Raw genomic sequence first — 23,664 nt, 5'->3', positions numbered from 1 at the left:
AATTCTATTAAGGAATTAAGACAAAGTGCTTTTTTACATGTTTCAGAATGTGAATTTTGAAAAATTAATAATGAGATTATTTTCCATAAATGTAATTCTGATGAGATTTAGAATTCTTCCATGTGAGTTAGTCCCAGGATCAATAGGGAAGACAAGGATTTGTTTTATCTTGGCTGCTATGGTTTAAGTGATCCCCTTAAGAACTTTGGCATTATCCAGCTCCACAAAGACCAGAGGATGGGAAATTTGAAAGGTATTATGTAATTTCAGGAAGCAACAAACTAAGACATTCGTTAGACTTGATGAAATAGATGTTGTAAGAAGCTAATTTAACCATTTTATGTTAGACATGATAATCCCAATTCAGAATAGTAAGGAATGTTCAATAGCCATTGCTTTCCATCATGTGGACAAAAGAACATTCCATATTGAGTTGGTATTTCACTCTTTCAGTTAAAGATTGTATGACATAAAATTGATACCAGCTTCTCACTAACCCTCTTGTTTTTTCTCCTCTCTGTCTCAATCCCCCCTAAAAAAAAGAATGGTGAAAATATATGTTGAAGACAACTTAGATTTTGAAATATTTTTTTAACTAATTTTTATTTCTATTTTTCTAATTAGGTTTTGAACTTCTTGAGGCCAAGGACTGTGTCTGAAAACACATACAGTGGCTAACACAAGGTAAGTCTACAACACATCTTAACTCCTTCTCTTCCTGGGGTCCTAGCGCCTGATAAAATGCCTGATATGTAGTTGGCACTCAACAAATATTGGTTAGGATGGATGAATGGATGGGTGGATGGATGGATGAAATATTCAAACATTATATTATATTCACTTGATATTCCTCGTATAAAATATACTGAGACTGAGTTGTTTTTTTACTCTGGATGACCAGTTTTTCTTTTATAAATAAAATTGCAACACACTCAAAACAGTGGAACAACTAGGAAAAGATCTGTCAATGACAGATTTATTTTCCAGTTCTGAATTATGGATGGTGTTAGTCGTGAGTATGTGAGAAATCTAACAATGGGTTAATGTTTTGATCTGGAGCAGCAGATGCCTATAAGATTTAAATGTTGATTGAATTTAGCTGCTGCTGCCATGAAATTATTAGCCCTTGGCAGTGGTCTCGCCTATATACTTTATTTTGGTTCTTCTGGAGCTACAAACTTTATTGTTAATGAGGGAATAAAGTGAGAAAACAAATTAGCAAATAGATTAACAAAATTTTAAATGTCTAATCTCTGTTAAACAACTGCAGGTTATCAGTTTTCACTACCTTCCCACAAAACTTTGCTATTAACACAGCTTTGTTACCTTGCATATCCTCTCTCTAATATAGGCATTCATCTATCATAATACTTTTTGAGAAAATTCTCTACCAAGTACCTTTTTTCATTGCAGCTTCACAGTGTGCTTCTAATCTTAAAATGATAATTCTTTGAAATAAATAATTCCTATGCTTGCTAAGATATTTAATCTATTGGCTCACCACTTAAAACTATTATCTAGTATAAATATGTTGTGAATTATAAAATAAATGGTTTTTAATTGATGTTTGTAAATGCAAATTTTTTAAATGAAGTTTACAAAGTTTAGAAGTTCCTTAGCATGCTCATATACTCTTATCTGCTAAAAATGTTGTATTCCCAATTTAAAGGACAGGATGCCACCTCCCATATTTCCTTTTAACTTCATTTTGGGGTTGATACTTCTTATGACTCTAAGGAAAAAGCACGTATCTGTATATAGAAAAGGTACACAAAGATCCTTCAGAAACCAAGATGCCATTGACGTCAAATAAGATGAGGATTAAACAAAAAATGAGAGATGGAGATTGTAGGAAATTTAATTTCAGGCTTTCAGCCTATTTCCCCTTTGGTTCCTCATTGTTTCTATTTTATACATTAAGATTCAGCTCACTTTTACCCTAAAGCTTTCTTGGATACTCCCCATCAAAATGATGTCTTATTCTTCTTCTGAACTCTCATGTGTCTTTGTTCATGACTCTCTTATGATACTAATCATTCTGCTTTTATGGTTCAGCAATTTGTATAGATCAGTTCCCATCTTCTGAGCATGTTATATTCCAGAGTTAATTTAAAAACCAGTTGTTTGGGAATCCAAGTTACTTATTCCCATAGAACTAATAATAGAAGTGATGTTCCTATTTGCTTTTAAGTTCTACTGCTGTCTGATCTAGTGCCAACCAAAGTATTTCAAATATACCTCCATTTATGACATTGCTTCTTCAGAACAAGTCAATTCTATTATAAGGTGAAGCCCAGTACTCTTTCTTTAGGGCATTATAATTGATCAGTATTTCCCAAATTGTCTTCCCCTTCATTTATCTAAGATCACCAGCTCACACACGGTGTTGTTTCAGAGCACTGTGTTAGAAATTCTTCTTTCCCTTTCTAGTCCGTGAATGTTATATAATCAGTCTTGATTGCAGGCATCTAAATCTAATACTTTACCAAATATTTAACTTCTTAATCTTGCCAAAGAAAAGACAGCTTTCTTATTTAATGTATCTCTTATCCCTTAAATATATTTAACCTTTGTTTTTGCTATGCATATTCTGTGCAAAGCAATTTGCACACCTATTTCATTTACTTTTCACATCAAACTTCTGAGGTTAGTACTCTAATTATCTCCCCATTAGGATGAAGGACCTGAGAATTGGAGAAACTAAATATCTTACCCAATGTCATACAAGTGGTAGTAGTATCAGAATTCTAACCCAGTGGAACTCCAGAGACGAGGCCATTATGTTTTGACATGGTCCTTGCTTGCTCTGAGTTGAGAGAACTAAAACCATCTTACTAGATGGCAAAAGCACGAGGCTTCCACTCTCCTGCCAGTTCCTCCTTAAGGAACATAGTGCCTGGGTTGTAAACTTTTTGAAAGGAGAGTCTATGTCTTTTCACTCATGTTTACACTCCTCACAGTGGCTAAAAGACTGCCTTGACATCATGGATACTTAATAAGTGATTGATTGAGAACATTATGAGATATATAAAATACTGTTAATGATAAATACACTATTCTGTAATTAAAGGTTTAAAACACTTTGCCTTAGGGCCATTGACCAAGTTTAGTCAATTTGGTTAAATGAGCTTTCTTCTTCATGTAATTGTCAGTGTCACTTTTCATAATTGGATCAAGCTAATGCTAGCCAGAAACTGTTAAAATGTCTGAATCTGGAAATTCACAGATATGTGGGGTGAACCTGATGTTACTGTGGGTTCTATATCCAAATGTTTTGCTAATTTTGGCAAGTGCAATTTAGTTTCTTGTTAATGATAACATTTGAATATTTGCTGTGCCAGATCATGTTTTAATATAAGGACCAATGCCAATGCCTGTAAATATTTTCATATAACTAATAGTAACCTTCTGCAATTTTAGTCAATTCTTGGAACTTCATCAATTAAGAAAGTCAGAAATACTATGGTTTCTTTAGGTGATTTTAAGAGTTGTTTATAAAGTTCTGACTAGCACTATTTTAGAGAAATAAAACAGATCTGCTAACTAAGGCATCCCATTAAGTGAGCCTGATTTCAGTTATTCTGAGTGAAGAAGTAATTAACATTATACACAGCAGGGACATATTCAGGTCTCTATTATAGTTTTTTGATTACAGTATTAATTTGACAATCTCAGATAGAGAACAAGTTAATCTAATTAAGGGAAGGTTAATTGTGTATGCAGACTGTATGGCCAGAAGAAGAAAGCTCAGCAGGATGTTTTCTGGGCATTTCTGCTTGAGAGAGTTACTTTTTTTATTCAGGGGTGATAACCAAAATGTTCATATTATACACATAGCATTAAAAAGAAAGACTTATTCCAAGGATTTACTAGCAAGACGGTTTAGGAACTATGATATGTATAATCTAATGGTGTGTATGGGGGTTGACTAAATGCTTTCCAGCTCTAACTGCTTTCCAGCTCCATAATTGTAGTGATTCTTCACCATGAATAGAGTCAGAGTTTAATTCAGTGTCTACATTTGTATGGTTAGAGAACATCAGAACTAAAATATACTTTAAAGACTCCAGGCCATGCTTTGTACATGATAAATTTAGACCCAGAGAAGAAAAATGGGCTGCCCAAGATCAAAAAGATATTTGGTAGAGTATCTGTGACTCAGGTTTTTGTTTTGTTTTGTTTTGTTTTTTTAACTATGCATTGATAAACCATATTATCCTTTGAATTAAAAAAAAGAAAAAAAGAAAAGGAAAGAAAAATTGAGACAAAGACGAGGGAAGTTCACATAATTCAGTCTCCTACTCTATAGGAAACTTCCCCAAGACACACAGTCAGCCAGTCTGTGATTAAAACGATACATAAACCTCATTTCCATTACTGGGTAGCTCCAATTGCAAGAAAAGTCTTCTTGATATTGATGCAAAAATATACCTGCCTTTATTTCTTCCTTTAGTCTTCTGTTTTCTGTGTAAAATATCCATACCTACTTCATCCATTCCTTTTATGACATGAGTTTCAGATATTTCATCCTCTGATACCTCCTCCTAGCATATCAATAAAATGTTTCATGTTTCAGGTTGATGCCTAGAATAAAACACAATGTGACAAATGTTACCTGGGTGCTACCATAAGTATGTGGAAACACTATTATCTCTTGATCTGACCATTGTGCTTTTGGCTTTTTAAATTAACTGTGCCTTTTGCATGATTTCAGTTGCCCTTATGAAACAACTAAGGCCTAATGCTGTTTTTCACATGGACTGCTATAAATAAGGGGTTCACACCTATTTTTAAATTGGATTATTCTTATCATGTTTAAGTCAAGATTGACAGGATTAAACATATTTGCTATCATCATCACCATAAACATCAAAAACATTACTAGTTTGGGTTATTTGAGTTGCTCAAGAAAGTCATGATGATTAAAAAAAAGATTTTAAGTCTAAACTTAGTTCATAAAGGCTAAAAATAAAACAAGTAGTATAAAATAACTTGTAAGATAGTTATACAGATTATAGCATATTTCTCCCTAAAAATGCTATATATTAATCAATATAAAGTATAAATCTTCTAGTTTTGGTCATATTCATCAATTCTCTTCTAGAAATAGAAGCTGAAAATGGTTAGGTCCCCTCAATTTTGCTGTGAACTTTAAGTTGCTCTTAGAAGATAAAGTCTTAATTAAAAAAAAAAAAAAAAAAGAATCCTGCCTTACAATTTTTTTTTTCCAAATGAGGGTAGACTTTAGGAGAATATATATATGTAAATCAACACAAGAAGGAAAAAATTCCCTAAGTAAGGAAGGTTAGGAGAAAATGAATGGTATTTAACAGCTGAGTAGAGCTGTAAATAGAGGTTGACTCGTAACTCCGAGTGAACTTAATGGTCAAATCGTCCAACATTATATTTATGCAAATTTAGATGTCCCTCTCTAGAAATAAATGACTGAATAAATAAACTGAATAATTTTAATCAAATTCAATTATAGGTGTTCAAGTGTAGAACTAGAATCACACTAGTACACTGAGAAACTTCTTAGGCGTCAAATCCCTGTGTTCACATTTAACTGTCTCATTTTCTTCCACTATTTTCCTATTTATAGGCTGTAGAAAGATGGGTAATGAAATATCAGGGTAGCATTCTGAGGTTGTCTGAAATATTAAATTTTGGTGCCTGATAGCTAACATCTGCTGTCCAAAGGAATGGGCTTGGAGACTCAGTTATAAAGGATTACCTGGAAGTTAAGTTCGAGAATGAGATATAAAAAGCTGTGAGGTTGTTTTGTTTGTTTTGGGTGGTTTTTTTTTTTTTTTGAGATCTCCAGGATCTGGGAACTAAACTATATCCATTGCATTTGGCTCTGTATTTCTAAATTATGTGAGTTTGTGCTAGTACCTGACCTGTTTCTCAAACATTCAATGGGATGAAGACAGGAGTGCCTAGAATGGACTACGTTGAACATGGGGAGAGTTGCCTGGGTCAGGGGCAATGTATAAGAAAGGAAATAACAAAACAGGGTCATATAAGAAGGGGAGTGTTCTGTAAAATGGGCAGTAAGTATCATTTTGAGTCCTAAGTTTATAAGAATTGTTAAGACAATCTTTTGTACATTTGATAAACATGCCTTGTATGATCTTATATAATTTATTTTTTCTTTATTTCTGAGATATACATTTTAAAGTAATAGCTAGAATTATGACTTATAACATTATACCAGAACATATAAGATTTTTAGAAATTTCATGTAATGACTGAAACATTTATATTAACATATTTCCATACAAACAACCCAAAGAAAGTTTAGTATTAGTTGTTTTGTTTGTTTGCTTGTTTGTTTTTTTATACTGCAGGTTCTTATTAGTCATCAATTTTATACAAATCAGTGTATACATGTCAATCCCAATCGCCCAATTCAACACACCTCAATCCCCACCGCACCACAGTTTTCCCCCCTTGGTGTCTATACGTTTGTTCTCTACATCTGTGTCTCAACTTCTGCCCTGCAAACCGGTTCATCTGTACCATTTTTCTAGGTTCCACATACATGCATTAATATACGATATTTGTTTTTCTCTTTCTGACTTACTTCACTCTGTATGACAGACTCTAGATCCATCCACGTCTCAACAAATGACTCAATTTCGTTCCTTTTTATGGCTGAGTAATATTCCATTGTATATATGTACTACACCTTCTTTATCCATTTGTCTGTCGATGGGCATTTAGGTTGCTTCCATGACCTGGCTTTTGTAAATAGTGCTGCAATGAACATTACGGTGCATGTGTCTTTTTGAATTATGGTTTTTCTTTGGGTATATGCCCAGTAGTGGGATTGCTGGATCATATGGTAATTCTGTTTTTAGTTTTTTAAGGAACCTCCATACTGTTCTCCATAGTGGCTGTATCAATTTACATTCCCACCAACAGTGCAAGAGGGTTCCCTTTTCTCCACACCCTCTCCAGCATTTGTTGTTTGTGGATTTTCTGATGATGCCCATTCTAACTGGTGTGAGGTGATACCTCATTGTAGTTTTGATTTGCATTTCTCTAATAATTAGTGATGTTGAGCAGCTTTTCATGTGCTTCTTGGCCATCTGTATGTCTTCTTTGGAGAAGTGTCTATTTAGGTCTTCTGCCCATTTTTGGATTGGGTTGTTTGTTTCTTTAATATTGAGCTGCATGAGCTGTTTATATATTTTGGAGATTAATCCTTTGTCCGTTGATTCGTTTGCAAATATTTTCTCCCATTCTGAGGTTTGTCTTTTCATCTTGTTTATGGTTTCCTTTGCTGTGCAAAAGCTTTGAAGTTTCATTAGGTCCCATTTGTTTATTTTTGTTTTTATTTCCATTACTCTAGGAGGTGGATCAAAAAAAGATCTTGCTGTGATTTATGTCAAAGAGTATTCTTCCTGTGTTTTCCTCCAAGAGTTTTATAGTGTCCAGTCTTACATTTAGGTCTCAAATCCATTTTGAGTTTATGTTTGTGTATGGTGTTAGGGAGTGTTGTAATTTCATTCTTTTACATGTAGCTGTCCAGTTTTCCCAGCACCACTTATTGAAGAGACTGTCTTTTCTCCATTGTATATCTTTGCCTCCTTTGTCATAGATTAGTTGACCAGAGGTGCGTGGGTTTATCTCTGGGCTTTCTATCCTGTTCCATTGATCTATATTTGTGTTTTTGTGCCAGTACCATATTGTCTTGATTACTGTAGCTTTGTAGTATAGTCTGAAGTCAGGGAGTCTGATTCATCCAGCTCCATTTTTTCCCTCAAGACTGCTTTTGCTATTTGGCGTCTTTTGTGTCCCCATACAAATTTTAAGATTTTTAATTTATTAAAAAAGATTTTAGGGGTTAATTGTTTTGGTGGTGGATGGCCTAAAGATATTTTTTATAAAAATCTCATTTTTTTTTTAAATCTTGAGCACATGAAAGTGTTCCAAACTTTAAAAAAAAAAAAAAGACTTTTGAATCTGATCCCAGATTTTCCTATGCAGAATCATATTTTTTAAATCATATTTTAAAAGATCAGAAATCACCTGTAGTTATAGAATGGAATTATGAAATTTCCTATGTAATATCTTTGGTTTGAAACAGCTGTCTACAGTTTACTTGAGATTTTCATATTACTGCAGTTTAAAACCATAGAAATGTCAAAAAAAGATTGTCTATATAATGTTTTCTCCTCGATCACAAGGATTGTGCTCCTAAAAATCCTTGAGACAGACAAATTTTTATACATTAGACCTATAAAATTTACAAGGTTATAGTTGTACCAATCTAAGTTTGTATACATAATTTTATCTTCATTGACAGTAGGTAGGCATGGGACTTCCCCAGTGGTGCAGTGGTTAAGAATCTGCCTGCCAGTGCAGGGGACACGGGTTCGAGCCCTGGTCTGGGAAGATGCCACATGCCACAGAGTAACTAAGCCCGTGTGCCACAACTACTGAGCCTGTGCTCTAGAGCTCACGAGCCACACCTACTGAAGCCCGCGTGCCTAGAGCCCGTGCACCACAGCAAGAGAAGCCACCACAATGAGAAGCCCATGCACCACAACGAAGAGTAGCCCCCGCTCGCTGCAACTAGAGAAAGCCCGCACACAGCAATGAAGACCCAACACAGCCAAAAATAAATAAATAAAAATAAATAAATTTATTTTTAATAAAGTAGGTAGGCATAATAAATAAAAACATAGTTGTAATAATTTATCTTACATGAGTAATTATGGGTATGCACAAAGTCATTTCTTCTTTCTTCTATTCACTGAATATTTATTAAGCAGTCAGTGCCCTAGATGATTGAAATACAAAGATGAAAAGAAAAAGTGAAACCTGCCCTCAAGGAGTTCACCACTTATTGCAGAGACAACATGAAAGAAATAAGTGTAACAATGTTTTATAGTATCTTTTAAGGTAGAAACATGCATAGGCTAAAATTGGGGTATACAGCTAGAGTACCTTACAGAAGACCAGGTGCTTCAGATGCTGGTGATACAGTGTTGAACAAAAATATTTTACGTTAGAGTTGGGGAGGTAGATGGTAAAGAGAAATAATTGAAGTAGAGAGTATATTAGATAGTGAAGAGCAGGGATGAGCTTTAAAATATTTAACAACGAGCATAAATGAGTACCTACTCATCAAATAGACATGAGGCCACTCAGAAGGGAAGTGTACTCTACCTGCTGAATATCAGACTCAGAATCAGCACTAATAGGAAAACAAAAGCAGGGAAGGGAAATTAAAGTATCAGGTTAGGAGAATATTGAAATTTTAGAAATTTTGGACTGAGAGATGATTTCTGAGTAAAACTCTCAAGAAAGTAGGAGAGTTAGTCATGTAGATATTGGCGGAAGACCATTCTAGGCAGGGGAAATAGCAGGTATGAAGGCTACACCTGCTATACCTGCTTCCTGGGGGGAAGCTTACTTGAACTGAGCAACAGCAAGAAGGCCAGCATAGCTGAAGTGATAAGAAAAGAAGACCCTCATATCTCCTAGTAAGAACTTTGACTTTTGTTCTATATGAGATGATATCTCACTGAAGGTTTTGAACAGAAAAATTACGTTTAGTCATATTTTAAGACGATCTGTCTGGCTTCTGGGTTGAGAACTAACTAATTGAAACAGGGGCAGTGGCGGGTATACTAGCACAGAGGCTATTGCAGTAACGCAGGCAAGAGGTGGACCAAGTTAGGCTTTGGGAGTGGGAAGAATGGTTGAATTCTAGATAGTCATTGCTTTGAAAGTAGAGCTACTTGGATTTGCCAGCAAACCAGATGTGGGGTATGGAAAAGAAAGGTCAGGAATGATACTATCTGGAAAAAAACAAGTAGTTGTCAATATGAAACTCTTTGCTAGAGCCTAGGGGACACAAATGGGGGATAAGACAGACATAATCTATCTAAGATGGATAGTCAATTAAATAAACAGTTACAGGAGAGTGCAAATAGTCCCCAAATATGGGAAGTACTGGAGGTCATGTTAAGGTTGCTTAATCTAGTCCAAATAGGTGAGGAACCACTTATTCAGGAAGGAACATGATGTCTGAGTCTAAGGGTGAATCACATTTATTCAGGTGAGGAAAGGACATGGGGGAGAGGGAAAACTAGCTATATTTATGTGCTTTGGATCACAAGCACTTGAAATTTGAAAACATTTTATTAATGACTATTGCTATGTTTCTTTAAGGGTACTATTTATTGCTTTGGAGAGGAAGTTATTTCAAAGGCTATATTCTAATGCATTCTTTCTTTCAAAAAATATCTGTGGACCACCCATTTTGTGCTAGGGTTTCTGTGCTGGGTGCCAAGAAGTATACCATGAAAAGTTAATATACTTTTATATTTTATGCATATTTATTCTATGAACTTTCATCATAGGATCTATGCCAAGAGGCTTTTACATCATTGCTTCTATTAAGGATTTTTCCATGTATGTATAATCAATCATTAATAATCTTGAATTTAGTACCACTTATAGAAGATTAATTTCTCCTCATTGACACATTTACTTGCAATCTCTCTCCCCTTTCTTATAGAAAATACTTCCACAAAATTCTAATTTTCATCAGCATATTTGACTTTGTGATACATGCTTTCCATATATTCACAATTGTTTCTCTACTTATAAATTTCCATTTTTCAGTCTTGTCTAAACATTGGTTTTAAAGCTTTACAATTTAGGACCCCTGGAATCATTTTCCTCATTCTTTTCAGGATCACTCCCTTTACTTGAGGAAGAAAGGTTCTTCTTTCTTTTTTTTTTTTTACTTGATTAATTTTTTTAACATCTTTATTGGAGTATAATTGCTTTACAATAGTGTGTTAGTTTCTGCTTTATAACAGAGTGAATCAGCAATACATATACATATATCTCCACATCTCCTCCCTCTTGTGTCTCCCTCCCATCCTCCCTATCCCACCCCTCTAGGTGGTCACAAAGCACTGAGCTGATCTCCCTGCGCTATGCGGCTGCTTCCCACTAGCTATCGATTTTACATTTGGTAGTGTATATATGTCCATGAAGGTTCTTCTTTCTAATTCTCTGTGAAATCAAGTATAATTGTGTTCATATTGAAAAGAAAGACCAATAATGATTATAAATACATTTTAATGTGAATATAATTTTATAATCAGAGTTACTCCATTCCATACCAATTTTCCCTTCAGATTTTGTAGGGAAAGGGAATTGATCTGGCAGCAAACAAAGGCAAAGTTATGGATCTGTGAAAGTTATTAACCTCTCAATGCCCCATTTAGCTTTTCCCCTTCCACAAGAATCAATGATAAACACACCCATCCATTTTATGTTTCTCATTAAAGCAGAAAGTTAACACAAAATGAGTGCCTCCTGTATTGTCTTTCAACTTGGTAATGTTTATATTATTCTAAGAACATGGCACCACTGCCCTGGTGGTGCCACAATGTGGCAGGTACTTTTTAAGCTTTCCTGGATAGCTGTACCTATGATGTAGCCAAGCCCATAATCCACTTTATGTTGTACTTGGTTTGAAAGTACCACAGTCACCACACTTCTCCTGAATGGACTTAATTCCGCAGATGCAAATGCTGGCTCGTTATCATTCTTGACCATCTTTCTACCCTCTTACTCTCATCCCCCAGTCAATTGTTTCAAGACTGTTTGGGAAGTCTGAGGTTGAGAAATGATGAATTTTTGACTTACTCTCTTCCTGCTTGTTTCTCTAGGTTGGAGAGAGACCATCAATAAGTGCATATTTTTATATTTAGTGCATTCCTTTTTTGTCCAATTGTCTTTCCAAAGCTTTTGGTTTTCTGAGCATCCGCTTAACCACAGCAGTGAAACAGTGAAATTGCTTGTTGCCTTCCATTGAAAATAAGGTTTTGGCCCTAAGCCAAGCTGCCTGAGCCAGCACTCATATAATTCACAACTGGAAGAAGACAATCAATTAATCAATACTATAATTTGGAACTGACCATGGTAGTAACACTCACAGCTATTAGACTCAACTGACTGACACCATTTAGAATTAATGAGGTAGCAAGAGCAGGCAAACCAAAGATTCGTTTAAAGACTTTTCCCCTTAAATCAAACTGCCCACTCTATTTTGTTATTTTTTCTTATTTATTGATACCACAGTGAAGTCTAATGTAAGTAAGAATTTGAAGGACAAAGAATCTTATCCATTACAGTGATGCTGAACAAGAACATTAATGAACATTTTAGGTATGGATTTCAGGAACATAATTCAGTTCAATGTTAGATTCTTCTGAACAATCTAAAAACATGACTTAAAATTAGTTTTCTGATATTATTTGGACATTCCTTGATCCAATCTTGTATAACTAAAGATTGGCATATTTATTATTTGGATAAATCAATAACCATCTTTTAAACTGCAAAACTTTAAAATAATTTCCAGAAAACCCTTATGGTTCACTCTGTTTTAATCCCACAGTAAAATAAATAAATAAATATATAAAAACACACAGGATCCGTGGTGTGTGCAAAATAACAACAAATACCAACTCCTCCCAGTACTTTCTGGCAGAGCCATCAAATCTTGCAGCTCTTGTTGACAAGACAAGGGTTTCCCTAAAGCCGCTGACTGAATATTTATAATGATATGTTATTAAGCTAACCAGGAAGTTTGAGCCTTTGTTGTTGTTTCAGTTTTCTTTGAATCGGGCATACCTAGGCTCTGAGCCCACAGACTGCAAGTAACTTTTTAGAATGTCTCTAAATGTAGACTCTCAAAAGCTAGCCCCTGGGAGTTTAAGTGTGGTAATTTTTGTTTTTCAATTCAAAAGCAAAATACAAAAGAATCTCCATTAAATCTGGCAGAAAACAGGAAGAAGGAGTGACATAGCTGTACATTTTATAATACCATATATCTGAGGGCTATGGTTTGACTGGCAACATAACAAAATCCATATAGACAGATGCTCCACTTTTTAAATAAAATTATAATTGACATATATTAATTTCAGGCGTACAACATAATGAGTCGATATTGGTAGGTATTGCAAAATTATCACCAGAGTAAGTCTAGTTCATTTTTTTAATTGGAAAGTGCAATATGGAATTATCTGACTTTAAGCTCCAAACTGAAGAAAAGTATGTGGAATATAGTCCTGGCATTTATATTTTCTTTCCAAATACTTGCCATATATTAATAACCAAATGGTCACTGAAAAAATTTTAAAAGGCCTCTTAGTATAGAGTCAGAGAGCATATGGCCTAGAGTTGGTTAAAAGTTAAGATAGAATTTATTTATTTATTTATTTTTATTTTTTTATGCAGCAAGTTCTTATTAGTCATCCATTTTATACACACCAGTGTATACGTGTCAATCCCAATCTCCCAATTCATCACACCACCATCCCCACCCCCCGCTGCTTTCCCCGCTTGGTGTCCATACGTTTGTTCTCTACATCTGTGTCTCAATTTCTGCCCTGCAAACCAGTTCATCTGTACCATTTTTCTAGGTTCCACATATATGTGTTAATATATGATATTTGTTTTTCTCTTTCTGACTTACTTCACTCTGTATGACAGTCTCTAGATCCATCCATGTCTCTACAAATGAGCCAGTTTCATTCCTTTTTATGGCTGAGTAATATTCCATTGTATATATGTACTACACCTTCTTTATCCATTGGTCTGTCAGTGGGCATTTAGGTTGCTTCCATGACCTGGCTATTGTAAATAGTGCTGCAATGCACATTGGGGCGCATATGTCTTTTTGAATTATGGTTTTCTCTGGGTATATGCCCAGTAGTGGGATTGCTCAGTCATATGATAATTTTATTTTTAGTTTTTTAAGGAACCTCCATACTGTTCTCCATAGTGGCTGTATCAATTTACATTCCCACCAACAGTGCAAGAGGGTTCCCTTTTCTCCACACCCTCTCCAACATTTGTTGTTTGTAGATTTTCCGATGATGCCCATTCTAACTGGTGTGAGGTGATACCTCATTGTAGTTTTGATTTGCATTTCTCTAATAATTAGTGATATTGAGCAGTTATTCATGTGCTTCCTGGACATCTATATGTCTTCTTTGGAGAAATGTCTATTTAGGTCTTCTGCGCATTTTTGGATTGGATTTTTTTTTTTTAATATTGAGCTGCATGAGCTGTTTATATATTTTGGAGATTAATCCTTTGTCCATTGATTCGTTTGCAAATATTTTCTTCCATTCTGAGGGTTGTCTTTTCATCTTGTTTATGGTTTCCTTTGCTGTGCAAAAGCTTTGAAGTTTCATTATGTCCCATTTGTTTATTTTTGTTTTTATTTCCATTACTCTAGGAGGTGGATCAAAAAAGATCTTGCTGTGATTTATGTCAAACAGTGTTCTTCCTATGTTTTCCTCTAAGAGTTTTATAGTGTCCGGTCTTACACTTTGGTCTCTAATCCATTTTGAGTTTATGTTTGTGAATGGTGTTAGGGAGTGTTCTAATTTCATTCTTTTACAAGTAACTGTCCAGTTTTCCCAGAACCACTTATTGAAGACACTGACTTTTCTCCATTGTAGATCCTTGCCTCCTTTGTCATAGATTAGTTGACCATAGGTACGTGTGTTTATCTCTGGGCCTTCTGTCCTGTTCCATTGATCTATATTTGTGTTTTTGTGCCAGTACCATATTGTCTTGATTACTGTAGCTTTGTAGTATCGTCTGAAGTCAGGGAGTCTGATTCGTCCAGCTCCATTTTTTTCCCTCAAGACTGCTTTTGATATTCGGGGTCTTTTGCGTCTCCACACAAATTTTAAGATTTTTTGTTCTAGTTCTGTAAAAAATGCCATTGGTAATTTGATAGGGATTGCATTGAATCTGTAGATTGCTTTGGGTAATATAGTCATTTTCACAGTATTGATTCTTCCAATCCAAGAACATGGTATATCTCTCCATCTGTTGGTATCATTAATTTCTTTCATCAGTGTCTTATAGTTTTCTGCATACAGGTCCTTTGTCTCCCTAGGTAGGTTTATTCCTAGATATTTTATTCTTTTTGTTGCAATGGTAAATGGGATTGTTTCCTTAATTTCTCTTTCAGATTTTTCATTATTAGTGTATAGGAATGCAAGAGATTTCTATGCATTAATTTTGTATCCTGCAACTTTACCAAATTCATTGGTTAGGTCTAGTAGTTTTCTGGTGGCATCTTTAGGATTCTCTATGTATAGTATCATGTCATCTGCAAACAGTCACTGTTTTACTTCTTTTTTTCCAATTTGTATTCCTTTTATTTCTTTTTCTTCTCTGATTGCCGTGGCTAGGACTTCCAAAACTATTTTGAATAATAGTGGTGAGAGTGGACATCCTTGTCTTGTTCCTGATCTTAGAGGAAATGCTTTCAGTTTTTCACCATTGACAATGATGTTTGCTGTGGGTTTGTCATATATGGCCTTTATTATGTTGAGGTAGGTTCCCTATATACCCACTTTCTGGAGAGTTTTTATCAATAATGGGTGTTGAATTTTGTCAAAAGCTTTTTCTGCATCTATTGAGATGATCATATGTTTTTTATTCTTCAATTTGTTAATATGGTGTATCACATTGATTGATTTGTATATATTGAAGAATCCTTGCATCCCTGGGATAAATCCCACTTGATTGTGGTGTATGATCCTTTTAATGTGTTGTTGGATTCTGTTTGCTAATATTTTGTTGAGGATTTTTGCATCTATATTCATCAATGATATTGATCTGTAATTTTCTTTTTTTGTAGTATCTTTGTCTGGTTTTGGTATCAGGGTGATGGTGGGCTCATAGAATGAGTCTGGGAGTGTTCCTTCCTCTGCAATTTTTTGGAAGAGTTTGAGAAGAATGGGTGTTAACTCTTCCCTAAATGTTTGATAGAATACACCTGTGAAGCCATCTGGTCCTGGACTTTTGTTTGTTGGAAGATTTTTAATCACAGTTTCAATTTCATTACTTGTGATTGGTCTGTTCATATTTTCTATTTCTTCCTGATTCAGTCTTGGAAGGTTATACCTTTCTAAGAATTTGTCCGTTTCTTCCAGATTGTCCAATTTATTGGCATGGAGTTGCTTGTAGTAGTCTCTTAGGATGCTTTGTATTTCTGCGTTGTCTGTTGTAACTTCTCCTTTTTCATTTCTAATTTTATTGATTTGAGTCCTCTCCCTCTGTTTCTTGATGAGTCTGGCTAATGGCTTATCAATTTTGTTTATCTTCTGAAAGAACCAGCTTTTAGTTTTACTGATCTTTGCTATTGTTTTCTTTGTTTCTATTTCATTTATTTCTGCTCTGATCTTTATGATTTCTTTCCTTCTGCTAACTTTGGGTTTTGTTTGTTCTTCTTTCTCTAGTTCCTTTAGGTGTAAGGTTAGATTATTTACTTGAGATTTTTCTTGTTTCTTTAGGTAGGCTTGTATAGCTATAAACTTCCCTCTTAGAACTGCTTTTGCTGCATCCCATAGGTTTTGGATCGTCGTGTTTTCATTGTCATTTGTCTCTAGGTATTTTTTGATTTCCTCTTTGATTGCTTCAGTGATCTTTTGGTTATTTAGTAACATATTGTTTAGCCTCCATGTGTTTGTGCTTTTCACGGCTTTTTCCCTGTAATTCATTTCTAATCTCATAGCATTCTGGTCAGAAAAGATGCTTGATATGATCTCAATTTTCTTAAATTTACTGAGGCTTGATTTGTGACCCAAAATGTGATCTATCCTGGAGAATGTTCCGTGCGCACTTGAGAAGAAAGTGTAATGTGCTGTTTTTGGATGGAATGTCCTATAAATATCAATCAAATCTATCTGGTCTATTGTGTCATTTAAAGCTTGTGTTTCCTTATTAATTTTCTGTTTGGATGATCTGTCCATTGGTGTAAGTGAGGTGTTAAAGTCCCCCACTATTATTGTGTTACTGTCGATTTCCTCTTTTATAGCTGTTAGCAGTTGCCTTATGTATTGAGGTGCTGCTATGTTGGGTGCATAAATATTTAAAATTGTTATATCTTCTTCTTGGATTGATCCCTTGATCATTATGTAGTGTCCTTCCTTGTCTCTTGTAACATTCTTTATTTTAAAGTCTGTTTATCAGATATGAGAATTGCTAGTCCAGCTTTCTTTTGATTTCCATTTGCATGGAATATCTTTTTCCATCCCCTCGCTATCAGTCTGTATGTGTCCCTAGGTCTGAAGTGGGTCTCTTGTAGACAGCATACATATGATTTGTGTTTTGGTATCCATTCAGCGAGCCTGTGTCTTTTGGTTGGAGCATTTAATCCATTCACGTTTAAGGTAATTATCGATATGTGTGTTCCTATGACCATTTTCTTAATTGTTTTGTGTTTGTTTTTGTAGGTCCTTTTCTTCTCTTGTGTTTCCCACTTAGAGAAGTTCCTTTAGCATTTGTTGTAGAGCTGGTTGGTTTGGTGGTACTGATTCTCTTAGCTTTTGGTTGTCTGTAAAGCTTTTGATTTCTCGATCAAATCTGAATAGATCCTTGCCAGGTAGAGTAATCTTGATTGTACGTTCTTCCCTTTCATCACTTTAAGTATATCATGCCACTCCCTTCTGGCTTGTAGAGTTTCTGCTGAGAAATCAGCTGTTAACCTTATGGGAGTTCCCTTGTATGTTATTTGTCATTTTTCCCTTGCTTCTTTCAATAATTTTTCTTTGTCTTTAATTTTTGCCAATTTGATTACTATGTGTCTTGACATGTTTCTCCTTGAGTTTATCCTGTATGGGATGCTCTGCGCTTCTTGGACTTGGGTGGCTATTTCCTTTCCCATGTTAGGGAAGTTTTCAATTACAATCTCTTCTAATATTTCCTCTGGTCCTTTCTCTCTCTCTTCTCCTTCTGGGACCCCTATAATGCAAATGTTGTTGCGTTTAATGTTGTCCCAGAGGTCTCTTAGGCTGTCTTCATTTCTTTCATTCTTTTTTCTTTATTCTGTTCCTCAGCAGTGAATTCCACCATTCTGTCTTCCAGGTCACTTAACCATTCTTCTGCCTCAGTTATTCTGCTATTGATTCCTTGTTGTGTAGTTTTCATTTCAGTTATTGTATTGTTCATCTGTGTTTGTTTGTTCTTTAATTCTTCTAGGTCTTTGTTAAACATTTCTCGCGTCTTTTCGGTCTTTGCCTCCATTCTTTTTCCGAGGTCCTGGATCATCTTCACTATCATTATTCTGAATTCTTTTTCTGGAAGGTTGCCTATCTCCACTTCATGTAGTTGTTTTCCTGGGGTTTTATCTTGTTCCTTCATCTGGGACATAGCCCTTTGCCTTTTCATCTTGTCTATCTTTCTGTGAATGTGGTTTTTGTTCCACAGGGTGTAGGATTGTAGTTCTTCTTGCTTCTGCTGTCTCTCCTCTTTAGAATTCTTTTTAATGTGACCTGTTAATATATTATCTGTGGTATATGTTTTTATCCTATAAATGAAATAAATTTTTAGAAATATTGAAAGTTTTGGATGAGAACAATTAAAGAAAAAAAGAGGGGTCTAAGATTTGCTAAGAGAATAGTGTATTAGGCAAAATGGGAGCATTCAATTAGGTCAATGTAATTTTATCCATATTCGTTTACACTTACATGAATTATATATATATATATATATATATATATATATATATATATATATATATATATATATATATATACACACACATATATATATATGTAATGTATAACATCCAGCCATTGTTTCCATAATAGAAGCATATATTCTAAATAAATGACATTTCATGAAATGGAGCACATGTCCAATTTAATATATCATTTTTTATTATTGAGAGACACAGGAAGGCATTAATTATCATTCTGTTTGCCTACACAAGATCAATAAAGAAATAAAAAATAAATAAAATTTTAATTTAAAAATGTAATACTTAATACTTTTAATAGATAAGTGATTTTGGATTTTATTCAACTTTATAATAAATGCATTGCTGTCTTCCTCTCAGAAAATAAAGCATAAAATTCAAAATGAACTACTGTATTTTCTTGGTCTTTTTCTGTTAAGAAAAAAATAAACTAATGCTTCTAAAGCTTACCAAGTGAAAAACATATATATGGATGTATCTCATAAAAATAAAATAATGAAATATTCAAGTCACTGTAAAAAGAACAGTTTTTTTTTAAGTTTCTTGTTTACTTATTCATTTATTTATATTCAACTTCATTTTCAGAAAAAAAATGCTTTGAGCCAACCTGAAAAAAGAATTTGTATAATAAAATGGGATATTTTATTTTATTTTTATGCCATTTTATCTCCAAAAGAACTTAAGGTAGCCTTTGAAGATCCATGCACTACAGCAAAATAAAATAAATTTTAATTGCTAAAAATATAAAGAAAAAATCATAAAGAAACTAAGGTAAAATATGGGAGATAAAAAATAATGGATAATGTTAAAAAGTGACTCTTGTTCGTTTGATAAATAATTGGAGCAATGTAGTATGCAGCAGTACTTTGTAGAGGGTATTCTATAAAAGCAAATGCCAATCTAAGCTTTCTAGAACAAGCCTTAGTCACCTCTTTTGTATTTAAAGAGCCACATCGTAAGTAAATATTTTAAGACCTTGTAGGCCATACAGACTCTGCAGCAACTAGTCAACTCTGCCATTTTATGTGCAAATAGTCATGTAAAAAATGTAAATGAATAGATAGGACTGTGTAACAATAAAACTGTTTACAAAAACAAGTAGTAGGCCAGAGTTAGCCCGTGGACCGTGGTTTGCCCAGTCCTCTTCTAGAGACTAAAGCAAAGGTAGAAAGAGTCAGTTAGCTGAGTTTAAGATAAAAGTCTACTCCAAGGAAGGGTAGCTTTCCTTAACCCCAAAATGTGAGATGAAGCTCAGTAAGGGAAGTTTGACCATGGGAAGTGTCTGTTACATCACTACAGTAATTAAAATAGCATGTTTCATGAAGCAGCTGGTTACAGCCCATGAACATCTGTGAAGTTAGTATAAAATTCATTTTTTGGTCTTTTGTAGGCAAAAATAATGGACTGTTCTCTTTATTTTTTAATTGGATATTATAATGACAGCATCTTATGATTTAGGATCTTTATTCTTCTTAAGTTTGCTTCACTTTGCTTCTTTTGTTTGTCATTGTTATCAAGTGGAAAGATAACTCCCCCTACATGGCATGGGAAGCAGTATACCGTCTTGCATTGAATTTAAAAAGCTGAGAACCACATCAGTGTTAAAACATGGGTGAGCATTACTATGGGGTTAGTGAAGGAAATAGGAAAGAAATTACAACCTGATAGGGAAGATGGGCATTTAAATTTTTTAAAAGTGTGACAGATACCATATGACCCAGCAATCCCACTACTGGTCATGTACTCTGAGAAAACCATAATTCAAAAAGAGACATGTACCACAATGTTCATTGCAGCATTATTTACAATAGCCAAGACATGGAACCAAACTAAGTGTCCATCAACAGATGAATGGATAAAGAAGATGTGGCACATATATACAATGGAATATTACTCAGCCATAAAAGGAAACGAAATTGAGTTGTTTGTAATGAGGTGGATGGAACTAGGGTCTGTCATACAGAGTGAAGTAAGTCAGAAAGAAAAAAACAACTAGCATATGCTAACGCATATATATGGAATCTAAAAAAAAAAAAAATGGTACTGATGAACTTAGTTGCAGGGCACGAATAAAGATGTAGACACAGAGAATGGACCTGAGGACACAGGGTGGGAGGGGGAAGCTGGGGCGAAGTGAGAGTGGCATCAACATATATACACTACCGAATGTAAAATAGTTAACTAGTGGGAAGCAGCAGCATAGCACAGGGAGATCAGCTCGGTGCTTTGCGATGACCTAGAGGGGTGGGATAGGGAGGATGGGAGGGAGGCTCAAGAGGGGGGGATATGGGGACATGTGTATGCATATGGCTGATTCACTTTGGTGTACAACAGAAACTAACACAGTATTGTGAAGAAATTATACTCCAATAAAGATCTATTAAAAAAAAAATTGTGACCAATGTTGTGATATGAGGAGACATGAGTTCTGGATTTGGACTCCCTTGTTTTGAATTTCTGGTCCACTGTTTATCAACAATGTGACCTTTAGCATATTCCGTAACCTCTGTGAGTCTTGGTTTCTTCACCTTTAGAATGAGGATTACATTAATGCCTTTCTCATTGAGTTGAAAGTGTTGTCTAAGACAGTGGTCCCCAACCTTTTTGGCACCAGGGACCGGTTTCATGGAAGACAATTTTTCCACGGACGGGGGTTGGGGGTGGATGGTTGAGGTGGTAATGCGAGCGTGGGGAGCGATGGGGAGCGGCCGATGAAGCTTCGCTCGCTCACCCGCCGCTCACCTCCTGCCATGCGGCCCAGTTCCTAATAGGCTGTGGACCAGTACCGGTCCGCGGCCCAGGGGTTGGGGATACCTGGTCTAAGACAAGACTTAGTACAGTGGCACATAGCTAATACTCAGTATTTAACTCAACTAGGGCATATATTCAAGAGTGAGATTCTGGACTGTGATGCAGGTTTTCAGAGACAGGTGTCTGTGATCCAGCTATATGACTCCTACGTCTCTTACACCCATAGGCAGATTTTTTGAAGAGGTGTTTTGGAGAGAGGTGTTTTTTGAATGTCTTCTTCCCCCAACACACACATACACACATACAAACACACACACCAAAGGGCCTCTAAAAAGACCAATTAGGGAGCATAATATGTATCCCTTCAATTTAGAGGACATAGTAGACAGGTGTCTGAGCCAGGCATAAGACGTCTGTGAAAGAGAAGCTGGCTAAGGTGGTCTGTTGCAGCAGAGGAGAGGACAGGTTTGAAGACGTTAATGGTGCCCCCAGAGTTTATAGGGACAGTGGATTCGTGAGCATATCCTTGGGACCGTTTTGGAAATACACAGGCAAGGAAGCTGCAGCAGGGTAGTCTAAACCTTCCCAGACAGCTCAGCTAGAGGGGTGAAGGGCCTTGGACAGAAGGTAGAGACTGACTTCCAAGAGCCTAGGGGCTATCGAAGAGAGCTCTCTGGGGCAGGAGTAGGAGGGGAACTCCCCAATACTCCACAAATGAACACAAGAGTGTCAGCTTTCGACATCTGCAGAGTTCATAGAGTACTGAAATTACATCACCTCCACAGATTCAGCCAAGTAATGTCTTTTGTTTGGCTTACCTGTATCCCCTTTTCTGTATTACAACTCTAAAAGAGTCAGAAACCTCAGTAAACAAGATGGGTGGGGAGGAAGAGAAATGATTCAACATAAAAGCAAACCCAGAGTTTTGACATATTCATGAGATGGGGCATTTTAATTACTGAATTGAAACTGTGTTTTTAATTTAAAGTCACTGTAGGTTGTTTTAATACCTGAAAGTGGGACAGAAAAGCAGTTATGCCTGCCTGAATTTTCATCCAGGGGCAGGATAAGAACTAGTCCCTATGAAAAAATGTAAAGGGTCAATAGAATGAAAAAAACAAAAGACTATTTTGTTAATACATTTGGTTGTTTTATGATTATATTTCATAATTTATACCTGTTCAATGTTACATACATTTGTTATATCTGTTTGTTATATCTGTATCAATGGATTGAAGTCACATCTAGGACTCTGTATTTCTTTATGATAAATATGTCCTGAACACCTCTCATGGGCCAGGCAGCATAATAAGCACTGGGGATAAAGTGGAGATTTCATAAATCTAATAGAAAAATGGACATTTAAACAAGTGTGATAGGCAGAATAATGCCCCCCACAAGATGTCTGCATCCTAATCCCCAGAACCTATAAATATATTCACTTACATGGCAAAGGGGATTTTGCAGATATGATTAAGTTAAGAATATTGAGATGGAGAGATTATTGTGGATTACCCAGCTGAGCCCAGTTTAATCATCAGGGTCCTTAGAAGAGGGAGGCAAGGGAGAGCCAGATAAGATGTGATAACAGAAACAGAGATCCAAAAGAGAGATTTGAAGATGCTACCTCGCTGGTTTTGAAAATGGAGGAAGAGTTCTGAGCCAAGGGATGTAGGCAGCCTTGAGAAGGAGGAAAAAGTAAGGAAATTAATTCTTTCTCAGACCCTCCAGAAGGAACAGAGAATTGCTGACTCATTTTAGACTTCTGACCTCCAGAACTGTAATATAATAAATGTGTGCTGTTTTAACCCACAAAGTTTGTGGTAATTTGTTACAGCAGCAAAAGGAAACTAATACAACCAGCAACAGTAATAAAGCATGAAGTTATGATAGGAAAAGTACATAAATGTTGAAATCATACTTCAGTAGGATTTAGTAAACTAATCCAAGAATCCAAGAAGGGCTGCTTGAGGAAGTGATAAATAAACTAACATTAGAAGGATGAACAAGACCAACCAGAAAAGAGGAGTACTGAAGAGTGTTCCAGAAAAGGGAAATAATATGTGAAAGTTATATTTCCAAGAACTGGAAGAAGTTCAATATATCTGGACAACAACATATGAGGAGGAGACTGAGTGATGAGGCTGCTGAGTGTACTGAGGTCAGACCATGAAGGGTCTGATCAGTATTACATGTTTTGAAGTTTGAACTTTATCATAAGAGCAACGGGAAGGTTCTAAAGGATTTTAAGCAGAGGAATGTCCCAACCATATTCTCATAGGTGCGCTGTGGGGAGTGGAGTAGAAGACAGAGATATTGAAGAAAGAAAGGCCAATTAAGAAGAGGTGGCAACCATTCAGAGA

General features: G+C 35.5%; 1 protein-coding gene across 3 annotated transcripts in view; it reads left to right on the top strand.

Annotated features, from left to right (window-relative positions):
• The window catches only part of PTPRD (protein tyrosine phosphatase receptor type D), a 2,148,784-nt gene that overhangs the window by 1,341,472 nt on the left and 783,648 nt on the right, over positions 1-23,664 (top strand). For all 3 annotated transcript variants that reach the window (XM_082470803.1, XM_082470804.1, XM_082470805.1), the window contains one exon: positions 625-684. The gene's annotated coding sequence lies outside the window, so the exon portion shown is untranslated. The remainder of the gene's footprint in view (positions 1-624; positions 685-23,664) is intronic.

The sequence above is a fragment of the Balaenoptera physalus genome, assembly GCF_965194825.1.
Source record: "Balaenoptera physalus genome assembly, chromosome: 7".
Taxonomy (NCBI): Eukaryota; Metazoa; Chordata; class Mammalia; order Artiodactyla; family Balaenopteridae; genus Balaenoptera; species Balaenoptera physalus.
The sequence above is the reverse complement of the archived record's forward strand: the minus strand, read 5'-3'. Positions and strand labels throughout refer to the sequence as shown.